General features: G+C 45.5%; 1 protein-coding gene across 2 annotated transcripts in view; it reads right to left on the reverse strand.

Moving 5' to 3' along the window:
* The window catches only part of LOC135319942 (uncharacterized), a 140,285-nt gene that overhangs the window by 37,378 nt on the left and 78,142 nt on the right, over positions 1 to 24,765 (reverse strand). Inside the window, exons 21-25 of one of the 2 annotated variants that reach the window (XM_064482272.1) lie at positions 23,670 to 23,896; positions 18,504 to 18,624; positions 17,828 to 17,964; positions 13,172 to 13,745; positions 11,619 to 11,788 (exon numbers count right to left, since the gene is read on the reverse strand). The gene's annotated coding sequence lies outside the window, so the exon portion shown is untranslated. Of the gene's footprint in view, positions 1 to 11,618; positions 11,789 to 13,171; positions 13,746 to 17,827; positions 18,625 to 23,669; positions 23,897 to 24,765 lie in introns of both variants that reach the window. The other variant, XM_064482273.1, reaches the window with a different exon arrangement.

Consider the following 24,765-nt stretch of genomic DNA (forward strand, 5'->3'; position numbering starts at 1 on the left):
AACATGCATATAAGTATTGGATCCCCATAGGCCCCAACATATATGAAATAACAAAAATTCTGTGGCTTAACGTTGGTTCAGGGTGACTGTGTAACAGTTCTGACTCTGCTGATGCTTAATTATGGGTATAGGAACTATGGAACCTCCTCAAATATCTTTCATCATAAAACCAGCTTTTCTTGTTTTCCTGTTTCTTATTAATTGACAAAGACTATAAAATGATGGCTTCACACCAAACAGCAGCTAAGGATTATGAGCCCTCTTGACATACCCACTGTGGTAAACACTTTACATAATTTCTAATTTTCACAATTCTACAAAGCAGATACCAACGTCCCAATCTCTCAGACGAGGGAAAATCTCAGAACGAACTGACTCAGGCTCACATGGCTCAGTGGCAGCACGTGCACGCAAACCCAAGTCAAAAAACTACACCCCTTCCTATATGTACCAAATCTCCTACCACCAATTAACACAGAGCAGCGGGATCAATACTCAGGGAACCCAGCACACTTTTCAGATTTAAGGTGCTCCAGAGGCCGCTACTAGCTGTTTTATAAATTCCCGGCTCACTGGTTTCTAACACTGGAAGAAAAGTCCGATTTTGCCATTGTTTACACAGCAAGTCTGAGATGTTCACAGCGAGATGACAGAATAAAACTAAAATATAAGCAGAACAATTTTTACAGGTAGACAGACATAATGGACATTGTGCTATTCTGAAGCATCAAGCAAAGAAATCAAAACAAAATAACGTTGTTTAAGCCTTCTTTAACAAACAGGAAAATTAAGATGGTAAGAAGGTGCAACAAGCGCCACCTATGGCTAAAAAGACCTTCCAGGTTGCCAGGAAGCATGCAACACAAAAATTGCCTGTAGGATCAGAAACGAGAATCAGATAACTAAAAGCTTCTGTAGCACACACTGCACTTTGCTTCGGGGGAAGCGACGGTAACTCAGTATTTAATCTGATATTGCTAATACTCCTGAATATAAACAAAAGACACAGGCTCATGGAAACTCATCTTAGAAGAGGAAAGAATCCAGTCAAGCCACTTCATTTTACAGGAGGGGAGACTGAGACATGGGATCTGTCCTCCTTGCAATCGGCAGCAAATCTCTCCTAGGCCTCATGTCTTGCACTGTAGCAAAAACGAACAGATCTGTACTAGGCCTATATTCATAAAAGCCGCGTCTGTATATTTCCTAAAGTAGGTTATCTAAGTATCTTGCAACATACTTCTCAAAATCCAGGAAATCATACATTTGTTGAAATACAAAAACATTTATTTACATAATAAAACAGCATGAGCTTTATTGTCTCTATTAAAAAAGTTACATGTCAAATCAATGTTTTGATATTTTAAACCTGTTAAGACTGCAGGAAAAAAGATCAAAATTTTCTTTAATCACAAAAGAGAGAAGCTTATTCCCAGAAAATGATAAATGTGGATGTCAGAATCCAACGAATTTAAATGTCTGAGTGGATGGTTACACGGCAACATGACATCTGATTTCTAACAATACACATTCTGTGTAAATAATCTTCAAGGTCGTCTGCTTAAGGCAATTTAACTAGTCCCTGTCTCACTAGAATGATACAGATTTCATTAAAACTTCATAGTGCACTAAAAAATAAATGAATCCTTGTTACTTTAAGCCATATTCATATATATCATATATATACATATTAAATATGCATCAGTAATAAGCCACCCTCTTTAGTATTCAGAGTTGATCCTTCTAAAATATCTGTCATTGTGACAGCACATTTTTACTAAGCACCTCTTGAGTTCTTTGTATACAAGGCTACTAACTCTCACAGTCAGACAAGTTAAACGATATTACTCAAATTTCACAAATGAGGAAATGTACTTAAGACATGAAAACAACTTATATATACATCATCAGGAAAGAAAAGAATAAAGATTTTCTTAAAATATTCACTGACAATCTTTTTTTCCATATTAAGACTACATAAAACCAATTCAGTCTTTGTAAGTATTTCTGTCAATAAGGGCCACTAGAGAAAAACAAGTAACATCATCAGCAGTGGTTGGACTTTCAAAGCCCCCTTCTCATTTGCACTATAATTATTTTTAATGTTTTGTTTTTAGTGCTTACAGAGCACTAAAATACATAAAAATTAACTTTTTATGCCACTACCTGAGAATTAAACATCTGTGAAAATGTACAATTTTAATTTATGCCACTCTGTCTCACATTCTCACTGGTGTCTCCCCTTTGAAGGCCTCATCAGGCTGAGATCACTAAAATCGGCCATTTATGGAGTCACAGGAGTTCGGGTAACCACTCAACGGGAGGCTGATTAGAGAAGCAATTAAGAATGCATCCTGTGAAGCCTGGGTTCCAGCACCGAGCTAGCCACCGCCAGCTGCGTGTGATTTGGGACAAGCTGCTCCATCTCTCAATCCCTCAGCTGTAAAAAAGGAGACACTGATACCTACCGTCAAACACCTGCTATGAAGTAAAGCATGAGGAAAGTATTTTAGCCTTAGGGAGGTGTCCACTCACAGCGAGTTTGGTCATTATGATGATGAGGATGTCTGTTAATAAATTGAGCTAGACCAAAAAGGAGAAATCACCTTAAAGGAGAAACATTTTAAGCCAATGAACATTTCCTTTTGGATGGATTGCAGAATATTCTATTCATTTTTTTAATAAACCAAGTTTTGTCCATTAATAATAGATTTACAGGTTCATGGACAAGTCTCCAGAAAAAGAATTAGAGGCCTCTAACCTCTGAATACTAAGAAAGTAAATTTTAAAAAAAATCAGGGGGGAGATTATACCTCATTTGGGAGAGTATGTGCTTAGCATGCATGAGGCCCTCAGTTCAGTCCCCACTAACTCAATTTAAAAACTTCTTTTTTTAAGAAATGGAGAATTAATGCAAAAAGATGGAGGAATACAGAAATTTTTTAGAGACTCATCTCAGATTTAAGATGGGGAAAAAACCATCCATTTCTCAGAGGAAATCTTGAGAACTATGTAAACTGAATCTGAGATGTCTAGTCTTCTAACATTATTCATGAATTCATATTACCAAGTCTTAAAACTACCTGATAACCCACAGTTGTGATACTGATCACAACAGCTGCCAACACGGATCTAGCTCTGGCTAGGAATTCTCTGTTCTGAACATCTCTGCCCCTGAGGCCTCACCAGGCTGAGAGCACTAAATTCAGTCATTCATGAGCATCTCCTGTAAGTCCTCCCTTTGTGCTCCTCACTCTCCCCTCACCAGCCCCTCTGAGGGAAACACTGTTATCACCATCCCCAACCGCAGATTAGGCCACTGAGGCACAGAGACTAAATCCTTTCCAGGTCATATTGGCATTAAAGGACGTCTGTATTTCTGCTGTTTTGCTTTTGACAAAGGAATCTGAGATATCAATTCAAGGGAGACTGTTAAATAATAAACTCTGTCAGGTCTTCACCTCAAAGAGCAGATACTATAAATTCCTGATGTAGAATGAGGCTGCCGCCACAAACTGACTCAGCTTGAAATTAATATCCAAGATGAAGCAGCGGATACACGTAAATATTCACGATTGTCAACTCCGCTCACGGGTCTGGGCCCTTCACTGCCTGAAATGGGGTGAATACTCCACCCGTGTCAGGGAGGGAAGCGCGGTTTTTCCAGGTCTCCCCAAGGCTTCACGGGCTATTTTTCCCCACAGACTGTCCTCAACAATTAAAAAGCTCTCAAGATTTTTACACCATGCAAACCTGAAATACATTTCTGCAGATGGAGCACTTTCTCAGGCTTAAATTTATTTTGCCTACACTCAGCAGGGGGGGTAAAAGAAACAAGACTCTGCAAAGTCGCTGATTCTCACCACTCACACTAGTAGAAAGGCCACTGCACAAGATGTCTCTTCAGAGTGCAGGGTGAGAAGAAAATAAAGCCGCCCCCAACCACAGGCACTCCCAGAGACAGAGCTCAGCAGTCTTCTGCACACTCACGGTTGTGCAGCCCTCATCACCATCTATTTCCAGAACACTCCATCACCCCAAAAGAATCCCCCTGTCACTAGCAGTCACTCCCTAACCCCCCTCCACCTAGCCCTTTGCAACCATCACCTGCTCTCCGCCTCTGCATGTGCCTATTCTGGGCATTTCAGATCACTGAAGGCAACAATATGTGGCCGTGTTTGTCTGCTTCCTTTCACTTAACATGCTCTTGTCAAGGCTCTTCCATGATGAAGTGGTATCAGCATCCCTTTTTTTTTTTTGAAAACGTTAATGTTTATTAGAGGGTTGTAAGTACTATCAAAAAGAGTAGAGTGGAGCATAAGTGATTGTGTTTCAAAGAGAAAAGGGCGGGTTGAGCAGTCAGAGTGGACTTCCCAGAAGAGGTGGCCTTTTTCATTTTCCTCTTTTTCTTTTTTATTCACACTTACGTCTGAATAATGTTTCACTAAATGGAGATTCTACATTCTGTTCATCCATTCAGCAGCTATGTATGGACGAGGTCCAGAAGGATGAGCGTATGAGGCGACTTGCAGGGATGGCATTTAAGCAAAGGGCAAGATGTGCTTTCAAAAAAAAGCCAACAAACAGAGGCGCAAGGAAATTCAGTGCGTTTCTGAGCAAAGTGCATGCTTGCTTCGGCAGGACAACCGTGCAGGGCTGGGGCGGATATTGGCAGGAATCACGGCGTGGGAGTCACCTGAGAAGACTCCCCACTGCACGCAGCTCAGACAATTCTCCTCCCTCATCCTGTATTGTTAGAGCCATATTTCTAGGTTTCTCTTATTTCAAGTAATAGCACTTTAACTACATATCTGATCATTTGCATCAGACCACTTTACCTCCAAGGCACAGAAAATTATTCACTAACCGGAGCAGCTCCAGCACATAACGGTGATGGGTTAGGGAGTCCTGCAGCATCCCAGCCTGCATGCACAAACCCCACATGTGCCCTGGTGATGTCTGGAAAATTAAACGCATGGAAATATCTCACTGCTGCTACACGACATCTGCCCTCAAATTGCCCCAAAATCATGCTGGCAAAGCACTACTCAGCCCTCTCACTACAAAGAAAAAAAAATGCTAAGAAGGCAAATTTAGGCTCTTCCATTGAAAACCAGCAACCATCAATGCCAGTATCTGAGTTGGAATGCTCCTGACTTCTAAAACCACTGCGCCGTTACTTTTCAAATGTGGAAGTCATATATGTATTCCACTTAGATGATATTACAGTAGGATTTTTCTTTTCAAAATTTCCAGTTGCAACATTAGCACAAGAAAGTTTATGTTTCAGCTTTAAAAAATCAATTATCTTCCACTTTCTTAATTTTGAACCTATTATTATTTTATAAATGGAGCTATGCTGCATAATATAAAAAAACTGTTTGAATTCTGCAAACAAGACCTTTATGACCTCACTATTTCAGAGCAAACTTTAATGGTGTTTTGAGAGGTGGGGCCTGGGGTGCTCACTAACAGCTCACTAAGGATGTGCTATTAAGTAATGCAAAGGCTCTAACTCCACATTAGCTCAGAAACCAAAGAAACTACACCAAAGCCTTACTTTATCATTTTTAAATTTTGCTATTCTTTGGAATATTAAATTTCTTTAAAGATATGATTTTTTTTGAGAAAGACAACAGCTGTATTAAATTTCCTCTCACCAAGAAAGCAATCTTTATCAAGAATAAATACCCCATGGAAATCGAAATGACGGGAGGTTTCTAGCTAAGTGAACATGCAGATCTGAACAGAAATCTAAATCCTATCACATCTCACTCGAACCAGATCAACAAAGTCCTGGGCTACCCTGGAACTTAGCTCTTCTGTTCCAAAAGTTGGCTGAGCTAAGATCATCACACAAGGCAGGGAAGGAGAGAAGAGGAAAGTCCACCTGGCAGCCTCCATCTCTTTTCTTCCAGCCAAAAGTCGCCTCTCGGGCGACCCCGATAACAAGTCCTCCCCATAAGGAAATCCGGCATCCACACTGCCCCAGCCGTCCCCAAGCAGCCCTGACGCCCCTCTCCCAGCCTGTGAATTGTGTTTTAGTGGCCCCCCAGTTGGTGGCACCCTCCCCCTCTTCCCCGCTACACACACACACACACACACAGAGCAACGGCAGCCTTCCCAAATCACAAAGTTGATTAAATCACCCCACTTCAAACCCTTCAGAGGCTCCCTGGCCCCGTTCTAGCCCCGCCCCCGACACTGCTCTCCCAGCCTCACCCCAGTTCCCAGGTCCCCAGTGACCTCAGGGACCCGCTGTCCTGCTCCTACTACCCACTTAACTCCAGGCTCATTTTGATTGTTTCCCAAGGAAGACTTCCCTCCCTCCAACCTCCGCAACTTGTTCCTCTATTCCTAGAACATTCTAGGCTAAGTCAACTTCTGACACTGCTAAGCTCACAAGAAGCAAATACATTTTGCTTAATAATGTGGGTCCACCCACTCTCCCCTAGACACACAGAAGTGCGCGTGTTATGAATAAATGAATGATGGGGTGGGTCTCAAAGGGACAGACAGACCTGCTCTCGCCCGTCCCGACCCTTCTGTCTGTAGAATATCAGAAGCAAAACCAGAAGTACCTTTCCTGAGGGTCACTTCCTGCTGACACCCTTCACTGCCTCCAGTGTCTGTTCAAATAAAACCCAACGTCTTCCAAAGCCCTTCACCCCAGGCTCTCTCCAGGGTCCTCCCAAGCAGGGGAACACTCCACCCTGGACCACACAGGACACTCTCCCCAGGTCCCCACCCCACAAGCCTCCAGGCCTCTGCCCGGGCTGCACCTGCCACCTGAGCCACACTCTTGACTCCTTCTCCTGGCTGACACTTACTCTGTCCTCACGATTGAATGTAGAGCCCATTTCTTCCAGGAAGTCCTCTCTGATAATGTCCTTTAGGTCTTGGCATGGCTCCATCTATAGCAACAGTACATGGTGACCAACTGGGTGTTTGCCCACTCCTTTGAAACCACGAACTCTTGGGGGCCACGTGGGAAGGAGTGAGAGATTACAAGAGGGGTGGGGGAAGCAAAAAGCAAAAATCACAGCCCAAGTCCCAAATTCAAGGATTCTTTCTCAGAAAAAAGTATAAACTATTTTGCACCTGTGCAATTTGGCTACTATTTTTGTGGCTTGTGGACAGCAAGAGCTTGGTGTTCTAGTCCAAAACCCGGGTTACATGCAAAGAAATGTATATATTCATATCCAAAGGAAACCAGAGCTGTTCAACAACAGTTTGCAGTTAGAATAGAAAGGAACTTTGATAAAGGCAATCTCTCTCTCCCTCTTCTTTCTTTTCTGGCATCATATAATTTTAGAAGTATTTGCGTGACTAAGAGATGGCTACAGCCCGTGATTCTGCACTGGAGTGTTTGGGGCTGAGGAAGCCCAGATTACATTGACTGCATAAATGCAATCACACCAACACACTGATAGGTGCCGTGGTGGTGGAGCTGATGTTCCAAAGCAGGCAACCTTACTCTGTAAGAGAACTCTAAATAGAAAGTAAGAATTGCAATGTTCTGTACTCAATTTCATTCGATATATGGGTCATTAACTGATAGAATATCTTCACTAATGTAACCCAAAAATAAATTGTCAACGTCGATTTTCTTCATCTGACCGTTTTATGCTAACTTTGGTTATCAAACCCTCACTCCATATGGAAAGCTCAGGCCTATGCTGCAGCAGTTACATCCCGTGGAAGAAAGCCGAACAAGGGAGAACTGGAGAGTTTCCCTTCAGAAGCTCCTAAGTCTGGTTTTGCACCTGTACGTCATTTGCAACCACGTCATCGGCAAGGAGTAAGACCTTACCTCTGTGTGGCGAAAAGCACTGCGGTGCTTCTGAACCATCAAAGAACACTGAGCTTTGTGAAACTGTCCTGAGACACTTAAATCGTATTTTTTGTGAAAGGCTCCAAAACTGACCCAATTCACCAATCCAGGTACAACAGAGAGGTACCGGAATTAGTAGAGAGAACATGCCCTTGAAGTCTGACAAGGCCCTGCTTGAATCCTGCTACAGCATTGACTAGCCGCTAAACGGACCAATTCCTTAACCCCTCTGAGAAGGCTTCCCAATCCGCAAAAGGGAGCTGCCATCGCCCAACTGGGAGGCATGGATGAGAATGCAACACGCAAGTAGGGCTGCCGTCTGGTACCTGACACGGGGACTGACTAGCTTCCCTCCGCTGCCCTTCTCCCCCTTTAAACTTGCAGTGTTCCCCCTGGTAAGGATCAAACCCCTGGAAAAGACTGCCCGAATCTTCTGTGTATCCCTGAATACATGCATTACTCTTAGTAGGCCAGAAAAACAACTGCCTCCTCCCCAGTCACTATCAATGTTCTTAAGAGTCTGGGTATTTTTAACTCAAATTTTCAGGGAGACTATTCCAGGACTTTGCACGCACCATTCTCCAGGTTTGCTCCCCTCCCAGTGCCCATCTCTTCTCACCTCAGATCCTCTGTCTGATTGCCTTCTGTTCATTGGAAAGCGAGTCCAGTAGGGTAGCGACTCCCAAGGACGCCATCCCTCCCTCACAGGTGAGTGTGACTACTTTCTCCCCACTCCAACTCCAGCTTCTTAGAAATCTACCCTCCCGGACCCTGCAGAATCTGCGTCTTCCCAAGACACACACGTGGCCACGAACCTCCTTTCAGATTTCTTCCAGGCTGGCCCTGCCCAACCCCCGGCCACTTAAGGATAAATGGCATTAGTTTGAAAATCGCAAACGCCGCAGACGGACACACGAAAGCTGCATGGTCTGGGCTTTCCTCCAACCCAGGCACAGCCCTGCCCCCCATCAGCCTCAGTCTGCAGCTCTCAAGATGATCTAATTCACATGCGCGTCTGTGAACACCAGCTAAGAATGACGACTCCCAACGTGTATCTCTAGTCTGGCTCCTTCACCTGAGCCCCAGGGCCTTAGACCCGAGTGCCTCTTTGAAGTCCTAACTTGGATGACAAATGGCATCTTAAAAATGCCTCATGTCCACCATTTACTCTGGAATTCGATTCCTGGCAGGTACCTCCCTGACACCCCATTTTAGTAACAGCCCCAGCACCCACCTATGTGTTTTAGGTCACATTCAATTTCCACTGTTCCCTCCCCCAAGCCCTGCCCTGGAATCAGTCCTGTTATATCCGTCACTAAGCCCATCTCAAGTCTGGTTCTGCAGGGACCACGGCCGGAACCCCACAAGCTCACAGCATGGTGCACTGACTCACAGTCCTCCAAAGGGTGCTCCCTGGAGGGGGAGGCATCTCCTGCCACTGGTCACCTCAGAAGGCACTGTATTCTCACAAAGGAGGCCCAGGAGAAGGGACTCAATGTTCTCCCGTGGTCTTTTGAAGGGCCCGAGGTGTGGGGGAACTCCTAATTAGCAGAAACAGTTGTCAGTAAGCAGACGAGGATGGAGGAACCCAGGCCAGGCTGTTCTCACTCCGACCCCTGGGCTCTCGGGAGACACGGGAAAGGCCTGTGTCCAGGGCATAGCCCGGCCATCACCGATCCCAGCCTGCATTTGCCAACCCGGACAGACTAGACTCCTTCTACTTGCGACATTTACTTCTGATCTGTTCCCCACCCACAATGTGATGGACTCCTTCAGATATTCTCTCCTGTCTGAAGCGAGACAAATTCAGTGAAAAATGAAGTGTCCACATTTGGACTAGAGCATGCAAGGAGAAACAAGGCCTCATGGTCAGCATGATGGTGGTGGCCAAACACTTTCACCGCGTGAGATGAACCATGGTGGGGGTGAGAATCCAAGGTCCTACGTCGGCCAAAGCATCTTCCTTCACAGTTGACTGGGGTGTTGGAGACTCACTACCGCAAACTAACGACAAGGCCGACAGTGGTGGACGTCAGCTGCAACAGACACAGAGTCAGCTATTTACTGCCAACATGGGTTAAAAGTAAAGGCCGGTGCAGGGAGGCCTGCACGGCTGCTGAGGCAAACCACAGACCCGGCTCTGAATGCCCACTGGCTGGAGCAGGGTGGAAGCTACGGTCCCCTTTAGCAGTCCCTATGTCCACCAGATCCAGGTGAGCCAGCTACTTAGGGGAAGGACATGTTGTCCTGATACTCAGATAAACCAGCCTCGTAAAGTGAACAAAAAAGTGGCATGGATTTTAGACCAACTTCTGCCTCTTTGTGAAGGCAAAGTAAAGTAAATAGCACGGGAAGAAAAATGCAAAAAAAAAAAAATTAAATAACAAAACGGTGACTGCTTCCTCCAACAGCTGCTCACCCCCGAGCCTGCCACTTCCTCACCAGTGACCGCCGGCCAGGCAGCGCTGTCACGCGCGTCACACAGCGACAGCCAGGAACCGAGTGCCAAGCACGTTTGTGTAAAAGAAGGAATGTAGCAAGATGCTGCAGAATTTGACTTTACAAGTTTAAATACTCCATGAAAAACATCCCTCAGCAGCCGCCTAAATGAATTCGCATCTCACTTCTTGAAAACAATCAAACAAATTTAATAAGGGCGCATTTGTCACCAAATATAAGGAGGACCAAACTGGTTCCTTAAAGCAAGGATTTTAAGAGGTATCAAACACAAGTGGGTGATGTGCTAAAAAAAAATTAGAAAATAAAAAGATGACAAGGATAATACATGGATTAAGGCAGCTGTTAAGTTTTTGCTTTTTAAAGCGATGGAGACAGCACGGAGGGCTATCTATCTATTTCCAATGCAGGGTGTGCACAGCCCACATTTTCAGACGCAACAACATGCTCACAGGGCAGTACAAGAGAAAAAGGAATAAGGAAAAAGGAAAAGAGGAACAAGAGAAAATCAGAAACACACAAGAACAAAAATGACTTTGACAGCACGTACAAGAATTTACGTGAGTGTGTGAGGCCAGGGAAGCGGGGATGGTGAGACCCACCCTCACCTCCTGCTCCAGGGAGAGCAGGGGCCTGAGGGGAACGGCGCTGCCGGGGGACCCCAACGTGGTCAGCGCCCCTAACCAAAACTCCACATACATGGGTCTAGGCAGGTCTTAAGCTACAAATTGTGGTCACATTTCAGGCTGGACAGTTTTACGCACTTCCACCAAGAGTAGCAGGAGAGAATTAGGCTCTGTTCCTGCACCAAAGCATTGTTTAAAAAATTAATTTCTGCGGAATAGTAAAAGCAACAATGGAGTAAAAGTGACTGGAGGAGAACGTGCTTGACCCGAGCTCACTGGCCGCGTTATCTCACTGACGTTAAGATGCTGGCTGAGACCTTACTGTACCAAAACAGACAGACGCACCAGGAGGGAGGTTTAATGCGCTGCTATATTTTGATGCCGGGAGCCATGCCTGGTACACGAGGTTCTGGGTAAACAATGGTGACTGTGTCAACCACTATGGGCTAAGCACATATCCAGCTACTCCTCCAAATCCCAAGGGCAGACTTCAAAAATCAAAAACAAGCAAGAATTCTCTGGTGGGTCCGTAGACCCAGAGCCAAGTAGTTGCTGAGCAAAAATGTCACCAGTGCCTCCTGTGACAAAACAGGAGGCACTGGCCTGGGGGCTGGGGCAGGGCTCCAGGCTTCCACTGCTCACCCACCAGTCTGTCCAGGGGGAGAGGGTGGTCCCTGCTTACGTTGCACCGATGCACCTACCTTGACTGACGCCTGGTGGATCAGCAGGAGGTGACATGTGAGGTGAACGGAGCCAGCCTCCGTGTAGCACGGTGCTGGCAGCTGTGCCCTCAGCAGTGCCCAGGCTCCTAAACCTGACACCTCATCTCCAAGGAGCAGATGGTGAGTGCGGGCATGTAGATCACAGGGCCCTGTGAGGACAAGAACAGATCATGGCCACGACGTGCCTTGCCCCTTCTTTAAGCATGTCCCGGAGGAACAGGAAATTCATCCAGAGCCCGCTAGGCACCTCACGCAGGTGGGACTCGGGTCCTCTTGCCTATCACTCACAGGGCTGATCTCATATTCTTTTTATCAATTCTCTGGCATCTTCTCCTCCAACTTACCAACAACCAGAAAGTAGAATCTGATCTTAGATAAGTTCAAGAATCACAGAGCACCGCCTCCACAGCGGGCACGGCAGCACGTGCCAGGTCGTCTGACCATCACCTGTGGGACCGCCATGAGCGTCTCCAGACTCAAGGACCGAGGCCGTAGGCCGGGGGTACACAGATTCCCTCACTCTCCCCAGCAAAGGGGGACCACCCCCCGGCAAAGGCATCTCACCCTCTTCTGCCCGAGGGACAGCACAATAGATACATGGGGAAACAGAGCAGAAGTTGGGGGGGTTAGGCAGCCCAGAAGAGCTCGTCTGTAATTAGGAGGCAAAGTGGGGCCGTTGACTTAATCACAGGGACAAAGTGAGGATGAACATTTCTCTGCTCTTTCCCATACACTGTGATACGCCTTTCCCTGCATAAGGAGTTCTTTCGGAGGTCCCTGGTGGTGTTTCTGATGTCCTAACATGGCATGCTGCCTGTCGGGCAGGAAGAGAGGGCCTGAGCCGAACAGGTGCTGAGCCTGGGAGGCAGGAGACACTGTCTCCAAGCCAGCTCAACCAGCGCCTCGTTCTGCCTCTCGGGATTCAGCATCTCATCTATAAGCAAAGGGATGAGACTGTCCCAGGAAACGCTGCCCAACAGAAATGAAATGAGAGCCATGTAAAGAAAGTTTCCCAGTTGCCACATTTAAAACGGTAAACAAAGAAACAAACCAACAAACAAAAAACTAGTACTAGAAACTGATTTTAAGAACATATCTTACATAATCTACTGTATGTAAAATACTATCATTTTGACATGTAATCAATAGAGGAAGTAACAAGATAGTATATATGCTTTTAGTAGACAAGCCTCAGCGTCTCATGTGCATTTGAACTACAGCACATCTCAGCTCAGACCAGCCTCCTCCCCAGTGCTCCTAGCATCAGTGGCTGTGGCTACTCTATTGAACAGCAACTCCAGGGGTCCCACCAGGGTCCTGGCTGAAAAGCAGGAGTAAGTGCTCTAACACTATCACTAAAAGGATCTCTCTGAAACAAAGGCGGATTCACTTTTAAATGTCTGTAAACCGGTGGGCTGCACCTCCCTCCCCCCTTGGATACAAAAGAGTCCTATTCCGTGCTGATCCCTTTCTGGATGGAGAGAAGAAACCCGGCACACAGCCAGGGTGGACTGGCCTCCAGGTAAACTTACCTGCTGTCTGTGTCCAGTCCCATGAAGTCCTCCTTCTCAAACGGCATGCAGAGGAGTGGGATCTTGTCCCCAGACTTGTCAGGGGCCCCATCCAGCCACTTGGACTTGAGCAAGATGAAGAGTGACTCAGTGAAGTCCTCGATCCTCTTCTCCACCACCCTGCAGTCCTCATAGATTGAAGGCCACGTCGGTGCGCGGCTGCTTGGCTTACCTCCCCATGCAGCACAAAGACAAAGAGCTGAGAGTCATTAAGCATGATGCCATACAGCTCCTCTGCACGTGGAGCTTCTCGAAGGCCTTGGCCGAGAGGCAGTCGGTAATGGTGACAAGGCCCACAACCATGCGGTGGGTCTGGAAGAAGCTCCATCCATTCTTGGGCGCATAGTGGTGCCTGTAGTGCGTAGAGAGTGCGCCCTGGGAGCTGCACGGGCTGATCTGGCTCACCAAGGAGGTTCGCTTATAGATGCAAAAGAAATTCTCCTCTGAGATGATCCCCACTGGTTTGACCACCACGGGAAGAGTCTCATAGTCCTCAGCAAACTGCACGTAGTCAGGGATGCTCATGTTGCAGGCCCTGCCGAGAGGGGAGAGGAGATCGAGATAAATATTGTGCTGTGGGCTGTGGGCGCCTCTGGGTTGCGGTGACCTGGTGTGTACCAGCCAGAAGGCAGGGGAAGCCCAAGCAAATCCAGGGGTACAGTTTGACCTTCAGAGCCTGCACATGGCTACCGTAGCTCGGATCACTTTACCCAGCTTTTTGTCTAGGCTTCCTGCCCATGCAGAGAAGGGTCATTTCTTGTTTTCTGTTTCAAAGCACCTAACAAGGCCCTGATGCAAAGTCACTGCTCAAAAATGCGGAATAAAGAAATGAAAAAAGGAACTGCTTTCCGCAACCCCCTTCAGCAGAATATAAAGAAAAGGACAACAGTAGGAACAAAAGATCTGGATTTCAATTCCAATTTAATTGAAACCCTAAGCTGCAGAATAATGGATAAGAAAACTTGCCTTGGGGAGGAGGGTACAGTTCAGTGGTAGAGCACATGCTTATCATGTACGAGGTCCCAGTACCTCATTTTAATAAATGAAACAAATAAATAAACCTAATTACCCTCCTCAAAAAATACTTTTTAATTCAAAATTCAAAAAACACCTTGCAATTGACACAACAATGTAATCTTGACTATACTTAAATTAAAAAAAAAAAATCCTTGCCTTACAAGAATTTATCTGGATTACGGAAGTTTGCAAATGTAAAATGCCTAGGGTACCACCTGCATAAAAAGGGGTGACTACAAATTTACTATCCCTCCTTTATGAGCTATATTTCCTTTGGGGTGGTAATAACCTCTCAGAGCTAATTTTCTCAGATTTAAAAAAAAGTAAATATTACCTGATTCTCAGTACTGCTGAAGAATCAGATAACCCTATGAAAGCATCTGACCCACAGAGGTTACTCAATAAATGTTTGTTGAATGAATGAATAAACAAGCAAAATGAATGCTGCTCCCTGCCACAGACCATCATAATGGTACTGCTTGGAAATCCCAAGCCCACGTTCCACCCGTCTCTACACTAACCATGTGGGTGACCTGGGCAGGCTTGTGTGCTCCTCTAAGCCCCAGTTTAATCGTGAATAGAAATGATGGCAATAACACAAACCTCAAATTGTTAGTGAGTCAGTAATGAATCGTACCCCAACTTTGCAAGATGGAACCATTAAGGAAAACTGGGAAAAGGGTCCATAGGCCCTCTCCATATTATCTCTTACAACTACATGGGAATCTACATTATATCTCAAAATAAAATTTCTACTTTTTTAAAGAAGCTATTGAGGTTAAATGCGCTCACTGTCTCAAAAAAGGAACACACAGAAAAAATAGGACAATGCCCAGCACATGAGATACATTCAGTTAACATTCCCTCTGAACCCACAGGTCCCTCCAAATTCAGAGCAAGAGGATGGGTCCTCGTGGCAAGAGGCCACTGCACCTGAAGCTAACAAAGCTAAAGGTGCTCACTTCCAAGAGTCCCTGTCACCACCCTTGTTCTAATTTTCTATTTGTAATTTTTTTCCTTTTTATTACATAGAAACTCCCAATTGCATGGCCTTCACCTGACTAGACATCAAGATGCAGCCCTTCAAAACCTGACCACAGAGATCATGATGGCAGCCCTTCTTGGTGAAACAATAAAATGAAAAGCCTTTTCCACAAGACCTCTGTGTAAATCTACTAGGGAACTTCATCCTGGACTGAGGAAGAGGACTGGGTAGGAGGGGGCAAACTGGGACATAGAGAACTATGGGCTACCTGACCCATGATGGACTTTAGACTCAACCATCACCCTCCAGGAAATTTAAAATACACAGCTACATAGTGCTATGGGCAAGAATTTTTTTTTTTAAATCCCTGAATCCCTTGCAGGTCTTGTTTCTACTGAGACACAAATAGATTATGTGTATATTGTTTCACAAAAGCCTTAAAATATTATCACCCCAACTTGACACATCAAGAAACTGAGGTAGAGAGGTTTGTCACATTGTGCAAGATTAAAGTGAGGCCACGACAGACATCATATTTAAATCCAAGCCCCTGCTCCAGTGCTCACACTAGAAAGAGTGACATACTGCCCCTTTTCTGCCCTCTCCCTGCAATAAATCTCTGAAGAGTATTTTCTGTGCCACCTGGAATCACAATCACATCAATTTTCCACAAAGAACTATGTGACTCCTTTCAGGAAGTAACAAAATCTAAAGTGTTGGGATGGGAGGAGAGATTTGCATTTTCTTTTTCTCAAAGGAAATATGGCTTTAAAAGAAACTGAAAAGCACTTATCTAGTCTAAGCCCTCATTGTGCAGAGAAAGAAACGGAGGGTCAGAAAAGATGAGGAAAGGGCCTTATTAACAAATATTGCCTCAGCACAGCACCAAGCCAGCCCTGGGCACTACTGGGGGAGGATCTGGGAGGACCAGGAGATTGAGTGTTAGAAAACGGAAAGAGAAGAAGCATACAAGGCCCTGTCTCTACACCACCATACCATGAAATTCCACCAAATTACCCAGTATGGGGGCAGCCAATAATAAGGTGGGGTAAACAGGTTACAGAAACCTGGAAGTCTCAACCATAGTGGAAATTCCAACATTTACTATGTTTTTTTTCGCAGTTCAAGCATCAACTCAGTGGGCACTCTGTACCAGGGACTACACGAGGCCTGGAGTTCTCCCAAATACAGATCTCTATTACCACGTGTGCAAACCACATAAAGGCCACCAGAAGAAAAGCGCTCACAGATAACATGGAATTACTGAAACTGAAAGCAGCCAAAGAGCATATATAACTAGGAAAAATGGTGCTGCTACAAATGGACTCATGGACATAGAAAGCAAACTGTGCTTAGCAGGCAGGAAAGGGGAGATTAACAGATACACGTTAATAAATATAAATAAATGACAAGGGCCTACTATATAGCACAGGGAACTATATTCAATTTCTTGTAATGATTTCTACTAAAAACAATATAATACATATGTATATACATATGCATATGTTTATAACTGAATCTCTGCTGTACACCTGAAATTAACACTGTAAACTGACTACACTTCAATAAAAAATAAATTAAAAAAAATAAGTAAAAATAAAAGCAACGCCATTAAGAAAAAAAAAGAATACTGTAATCCCCTTAGCTGTAGGTGCTGGAGAATCCTGGTTGCAAGCACCAAGTCCACTGGATCACTCCAGCACTGGCTGTCACTCTTTCTGACCATTAGAGTGTCACTTGGCTTCACAGAGGTTACTTTTCTCTTCTGTGAAAGGCTACAGTAGCAACTAACGATGTATAGAATCTCATCATTCACAAGCCCAACAATTAGTGAGGACTTCCCATTCGCCAGGCTCTGGAGAGATGAAAAGATACAGTCCCAGATATATTCATGGGTAGAAGAAATTTATGCCATAAAGACATTAATTCTTCCTGTTTTGATACACAGATTCATTGCAATTCTGATTAGAATTCCTACCAGATATTTCATGGAATGTAACAAGTTATTTTATGGTCAGGAATAGGCATGAAACTTCTTTAGAAACACCACTGAGGAGGGGTGGGTATGTCACTCATTTTCACTGGTCTTTCTGATGTGATGAAAACGTTCTGGAATAATAATTGTTGCACCACTGTGAATATGCTAAAAGTTGCTGAATTGTACCATTTAAGTGGATGGACTTCATGGTGTGTGAACAATATCACAATAAAGCTGTTATATGAAAAATTATTTCTTGACAATTATTTTTCCCTCTATACTACTAGTCTGCCCCACGATTTAAGAAAAACAAAAAACCAAAACAAACCAAACTGTGCCAGGAGCTCTTTAGGACTGCAATGTCCCTGGGTCTCCAACGCCTCTGGTGGTGCTGTTCCTGTTAACGCACCCTAGCTGGGCTGGGCTAGTTAGGGACTGTAACTATCTTTTTAAAATCGACGGTTACACGTTTCACACTGGGAGTGGGAAGGAAGGAGCATGTCACAACCTCATGCCTTCAGCTCATTTTTAACTGAACCAAGCCCTGCTTTCAACACTGTAATCCCTGGCACTATAAAAACACGTGACATCAACAAGCACCGCCATCATAACACCTGAAAGTGTTCAAGGTACTTACCTGGGGCAGAAACACTGAGGGAGGAGACAGAAGCTCGCTCAGCACTGAGGATCCACTTTCCCGACTCCACCAGAAGCTGGGCTTTACAGCCGGAGGCTCTCAGCCCAGGGAGCAGCGCCCACGCCGCTGAGCTTGTCCTCAGGGAGCAGGAAAGGAAGAGCAGGGCAGCCCCGGGGTCGCGGGGCAGGGAAAGCGGGCGGGGGGTTGGTGGAAACGCGGGCTGCAGCCCTGCTCGGAGGCCAGCCCCAGCCCCAGCCGCCTGCCCCCGTTCGGGTCCGCAGACCCCGCCCGCCCGGGACACAGCCCGCCCAGGGGCGGGGATGGGCCGGCGGCCGAGGAGAGGCAGCCCGGGAGGAGAGGACTCTCGGGCGGGAGAGGACTCGCGGGCGGGAGAGGGGAAGGGGACGCCAGCAACGGACTGAGGCGGGCCCGGCTGGGTGAGAGGCTGCAGGTGCACACCTGGCCATGGACAGGTGTGGCCGGGGCGCCGGGGTAGGTGGCGCGGGCAGAGGGGTCTGGCCAGAGCAATTCAGCTGAACACAGGCTGACTGGCGCCCTGGGGGGCTGTGACATGCCGACCGCCCTCCCGCAGCCGCCTGACCCCTTTCCCGGAAGCCCCCCTCCTTGCACTTCCACAGCCAGAGGCCCCGGCCCCGGGCAGGAGTTAAAGGCCTACCGGTCGACAGAGCTAAGAAGACTTTGGGGCCGATCCCCGGCTCGGTGCTGGAGCTTCCAACCCGCGGTCCAGCTGGCACCGACTGCCCATGCGCAGGAGGGCCAGCGATCCACTCTGGGTTCTGCGAGAGAAGGTGGGGCAGTGAGGGAGGAAGAAGATGGGAGGGGGAGGAGAGGAGGGGAAAAGTGGAGGGAGACAGATGGACCGGAAGAGCAGAGAAAAGGGATGGATCTGGAGAGGGGAGGGTCGTAGCGGAGATGGAGAGAAAAAGCTTTACCTCTGGGGGCACCCCGAAAGAGGCTGCAGTACTGACTCTGTACCATTCTGTTACCCTTCAAGGCCCGCAGCTCTTGTTTTACCTCTCTGATCCAGCCCTCCATCCGATGCTTCTGCAGAACCCCTATGGGTATCACACCCATTTCCCCCTACGCGGAGCTGGGTTTTCTGTTGGTCTGGGAACCAAGCACCCGCAGGTGTTGTCGCTCATAACTACCTTGGGAAGAGTACCTATTCCCCTTTTACACGCTGGGAAACAGGCAGGCATGATCTCTGCCTTAGTTCCACTCTCCCAGGTGTTGGGCTGGTGGGGAGCGGGGTGGTACAAGATCAGAGCCCCAGACAGAGCAGACTGCCTGAGTGTTGGTGCACAGTCCCCATCCCTCCTGGGTAAACCACACCCCACCCTAGTGGAACCATCAAGGGCTCACAGTAGTTCCCTGGGTGTGGGAGAGCTATCCTCATGTAAAGGAAAAGCCCAGCTGGGCTAACAAGCTAAGTCACAAATCTAAGTGTGATAAGTGTCGGTTTACTGATCTAAATTCTGCTGGGCTAACTCGTAAATCTGAAGTTTAGTATCAGTTTACTGGGCTAACAAGCTAACTCATAAATCCAACCTCAACAGGTGTCAGTAACGTGATCTATTACAAGTTGATAAGCTCCAGTGTACTGATTCCTTGCTTTTTGTTGTTTGAGCCTTATTGGCTAATACCCCTTACTTGTAATTAACCCTTTAAAACCTCATGTGCATGTCTTGGAGTTGCTCAGAAGTTCGGAGCAGAAGCCCCTCTGAGCCCGCCAGCATAATAAATCTGAGTACTCCAACCCTCCCAGTGGTGCTTGTTTCTTGGCTGGCCTGTTGTTTCCATAACACTCAGTTCCAGTGCCCGGCTTGCTAGGTATATAGGAGTGCTACCAAATCCAAATTCATTCTCCTCAGTGCAGGACAGGCCAATAAGTTGGGAGACCAGGTGTTGGGGCAAGGAATAGCAAGTCTCTGTAGACCTAGATGGCAAACTAATGTCCTGGAAAACCATCTCCCCAAGTCAGAATTCAGGCTCCTTTCCTACGTGCTTTGTTGTTGCAATCTTCCTAGTGTAGGAATTCCTTGTTGTTAGAATCCTTTGTTCTTGCAGCTATCTGCCTGGGTCAAATATCTGTAAACCTCCAACAAAACAAACGTTATTTTTTATTCTGTAATTTGTTATCATTTTATGAATGAAAAAGTGTTAAATATCCTTAAAGGTCAGAGCCTTCAGAATAGGCTCTTCTGTATATTTAAGGCTCTAAGCAACATTGTTTTACAAGCAAGAAGAAGACTAGGAGACAGAGCATAGGGTTAAAGTCAAAGTAACAGATCTAATATGGAGTCAGATTTGTTCTGTTCTATTACCCGGGCAGAAGCCACTTGAGGATTTAAATCCCTTTAAGTTAAAAATAACTAAAACTGTAAAGGAATTTACATACATAGTTGGGAATGTGCATACCATATCTGGGAAAGCATCCAAAGGATAGTAAACAGTGGCATCTCCAGGGAGGGCTGGAAGAAGAGAGGATGAGGGTAAACTTCTTTCACTTGTGTATTTTTGTGCTCTGTTTGAATTTTATTTAACCATTTGCATGTATTTCTTTTTTACTTAAAAAAAAATGTGTAATGGAGCAAAGGAGTAATTAGCTCAGCAAATACAGCAGCCATGGAATCACTGAGTCATCACTTTTGACTTAAGCCAGGAAGCATTTATTGACTCTCTCCAATGTGCCCAGTGCTGTTTTAAGACTTCTTTTACTATTATTATTTATTAATATTATTACTATTATTATTATTATTCTTATTTTTATTTTATGAAATAATAACAAGGTATCCCCCACCCCTGCCCATGGCTGGTGGGAAACCAACTGAGTTTTTATTGAGTTGTTTTCCAAGGAGTAGAGATGAGTTATAAACTGAACACTTCTTCAGGGCAAAACAGGCGGAGTGGTTTTACAGCACTCCAGACAGCTATGAAGGGTTTTCAATAAAGGTGCCCAGAGGCTGAGAGAGAAAGCCTCCAGGGCCCTACAAAAAGCTGCCCAAACTGCCTTCTCCATGGCACTACTGAAGTAGGAAAGAACAAATCTGACTCCATATTTGATCTCTTCCTTTGACTTTAAGAAAACCACGTTAATACGCTCCGGTCTTTTCATGGGTTATGATGTCACAGAGGAGACGGACAGGTCAACAAGGGACCACTCTGCCGTGATCACTGAGCCGGGGAACGGGATGGGCGGCAAGATGTATGACGCAGCCATAGCAGTGCCCGTGCTTCTAGGCAGGTAACCAATGTCGCCTCGACAAGGTGTCAAATACTTGTGCCCACGTCCTAATCACCTGACGTGTATTAAAGAGAAATGGAAACCTATAAAAGTCCAATACCCTTGGTGGGTACACCGTCCAAAGAGCAAAGTCACAGTTTGACAACTGGCCATCCCGGCTCCCTGGGATTCATTCTTGGAGAACCTTAGAAACCACTCCTCTGTCCTTAAGAAGTGCTGCATATTTGTCCTATCTTTGGCTCAGGGATGGAGCATGTTCAAATGAACTTTAATGTCTGCACAGATTTGACTGTCTTTCTCCAGTTTCACGTGTCCATTCTAAAGAGGCCTGAGCTAAGTCCATCCTCCGTAAGATCTATTCCCTCCAGTGACTACTCATTGAGCCTGCAATTAAAAGCCAACTGAACAAGACTGTCTGTCCTCAGCTAAAAAGTTCACCCACCCTTCACTGCTTTCTTAATCTCCTCTCCTGGCTAATTGCAACAGACTAACACCTCCCTCTACCAAGCTCCCCAACTACGTCAGTTTTTCTCCCCAAAGAGAAAGTAAGGTCCATAAATGAGGAGTCAACTCCATAGTCACCTCTGAATTCCTAGCATATAGTAATGTTAATAAATAGAACTATGATTATGGCTTCTTTCCTTTAAAACATTTCCAGTTATTTGAATGAGACCTTGGAAGAGAGGTGTTTGCCGTCCAGTATCTTGATCCACAAGACTCTGGAGGCCTTTTTCGGAATGGCTGCTCACTGATTCATTCAAACCACAGCTTCTCATTACAGGAGTAGCTGTGCTTCTCTGCCAGGAGTTTGTGGTCACTCTCATGCCAGAAGAGCTTTAAACTATATCCTTACTTTGGATTTGTAATTTTTCCCCTCTTCCAACAAAATTGACTTTCCTTACTGTCTTGCCTTGAGGAATTTTTTTTCCTAGTTCACCCTTTAGTAAACCATGCTTCTCGGAATGGGCTTGGCCTTACATATGATCAGTCATCCAACTCCCAGTGTGAGAGGCTTCGAGCTCACCTGCTGCCCTACTGTCAAGGCAACTGAAACTCAGTACAGGAGCCAACAGGCACCCCAGGGCTTCTAAGGCTCATGTAACACCCAGAATCCCTGCTTTCTGGTTTGTCTTGGCTTCTGAGGATTTCCCCTCACTTTCTTCACAATTAGCTGTGCAGCTTGAAAGATGAGGAAGGAAGGTTTTATTTCTTAATCCGCATTTTAAGAAACTTGTGTAATGAAGGTTTTCATAAGTTTCTACAACCGTCCATTGCCAAAACAGAAAACACACTAGATATTTTCTATGTTTAGCTATCATGTGTATTTTTCCTTTTGTTTTCTTAACTGCAAACAGACATCTTTTAATTAAAAAAAATTAAGGCCCCAAATAGGAAAGAGAAAGGGCATACAAAATTAAAGGGCAAAGACAGAAAAATAATAAGTACTCTACAAGGTTAATATAACACTTACTCTATGGATCAGATCAGCAATTCTCAGTAACAGCTAATTGAAATATGACCATGAGGTAAAAGGTCTCTCTTGTCAGGATATGGCTAATAGAAATTAGAATTAAATCAACAAACTAAAATTCTAAGTCTGGCAAGGTACAGAAGGCTACCAGCAAAATGTGTCATCTTCTGGAAAGGAGGGAGGCTCAACAGCTCTTTACAGTGGAGCCTGAGCCCATGGGAGGTCGGTGAAGTGAGCTCTGTAAGTACCCAATTAGCAAAGTGGGTGATGAATAAAGAGACTTGAGCTTTGATGACAGAGATGATACTACTATTCACTTGTCCTGTAAAGTATGTCTTCACGTTCAGTGATCACTACCTCAGCGTCCTCAGGGATTAAGATTATAGGAAAATTCACAGCCTGGGCCCAGACCTCCTCTTTGAGCTCGTGACACTGCACTTAGATGTCTCAAGGGCAACTCCAACTCCACCTGCAAAGAGCTGACTTCACGGTGCTCCTCCCATATCCGTCCTGCCCAGGGCCCCTGGTCGGGGGGCAAGGTCTCTCGGCCTCTCCCAGCTCAGGCCCATCACTCACAGATGTGACTGGACCCCTCCTTCAGGGCCCAGATTTCCTCATTCACCGAGTCCCACCACCCACACCTGTCCTACCAGATACTCACTGGCACTCACTCAGCAATGACTCTGTGCTGGGTACCTTGCTGCACACTGTGCACATGTGATCTCACTGGATCGCCACAGCAGTCCTGGGAGGTCGGTACATCACTGCTTTTATTGATTAGATAAATTGTTTCTCTTCCTTGAGTGCATCATCCAAAGTGACACGGCTACTGAGCCACAAAACTGGGACTGAAAACCACTTGAAAATTCTACACTCCTACACCTGGCAGCCACCCTAATCTGACTCATCACATCACCTCCTGCTGAGCCTTCTAAATGTTTCTAAGCATTCTACAAGACAAAAGTGATCTACGAGAGCACCCCACTCCCCTGCTTAAAATCTGTCAATGACTGTCCACTACCCTTAGGAGAAAGCCCCACCGGGCCTGAGCACAGTGCAATGGCCCGGCATCTGCGTTCCCTGCGCGGCCGCGCCACCTCACCCACCACGCAGCTCTGCACTGGCTGTGTCCAGGACAGGGATGCTGACTCCGTACAACCCGGGGCTCGTCTCAATCGAACAATGATCACCTTCTTCAGTGTCCACCTTCTTCACTGCTGACTCTCAGAAAAATGTTTTCTCAGGATGAATCAATATCTTTTTCCTTACAACTTCCCGTCATTGATAATGAGCTCCACCCAAAGAGAGAAGACTTAATTCTCAGTCTCCTTATCTGTAAAGTGAGAATAACAAGAAAATATGTGAGGTTTTAAGAGAAATAATATTCATGTGAGGCTGAGGGACAATTCCCAACATACAGTAAGCACTCAATATGTGCTTACTTATTATTAATAAGAATATAATGCATTCCAGCAACCTTAACTCAATGTTTTATGGCTATGTCCAACAGACTACAGACACACTGTTGGACGAACCGCTTTGAGCGGATCAGCACAAGCATACTGGGAAAGGTAAGCGCTGACTCCGGTTACAGCTGCAGCCACCCAGCACTATGGGGCGGGGGCAGTTTCTCAGACTATTACATGTTGCTTGAGCATTTGTCACTAATGAATAAAGACAGGTGTTCTTCAGTCAAAGCTCCTGAAACATAAATCTTCAAAGATTGATGCAAATTAGATTTCAAGTACAACACTCTCTCTAGAAATTATTTGATAATAGTCTTACCTCCTCTGCACATCAAAAGGGCATGTTCTTAATATATCTGACTACACCGAAAGTGTTGTTTAAAAGAAATTAAGATGAAGTCATCCTAAATAAGCTCTCAGTATCATCTTCACAAAGCCCCACCCAAGGGTCTCATTTCTCACTTCCACATAGGTGTTCAGGTAGCTTAACCTGGGTCTTGGTTTCTTATAACATGGGGGTGGGAAGAGTTGTGGATAGATTTATGTTGCAAATATAAACCTAGGGTAGTTGCTGCGTAGAAATCCTAGAAATAAACAAATTGATATATAGTCCTACCTCAAGAAGCTCAGACTTTCCATTTACAACAGCATTAAAAATTAAATGAGAGATACATTTAACAAAAATTTACAAGATTTGTACATTGAATATTTTGAAGTATCACCAAAACATTTTAAA

This window comes from Camelus dromedarius, chromosome 35, assembly GCF_036321535.1.
Source record: "Camelus dromedarius isolate mCamDro1 chromosome 35, mCamDro1.pat, whole genome shotgun sequence".
NCBI classification, from domain to species: domain Eukaryota; kingdom Metazoa; phylum Chordata; class Mammalia; order Artiodactyla; family Camelidae; genus Camelus; species Camelus dromedarius.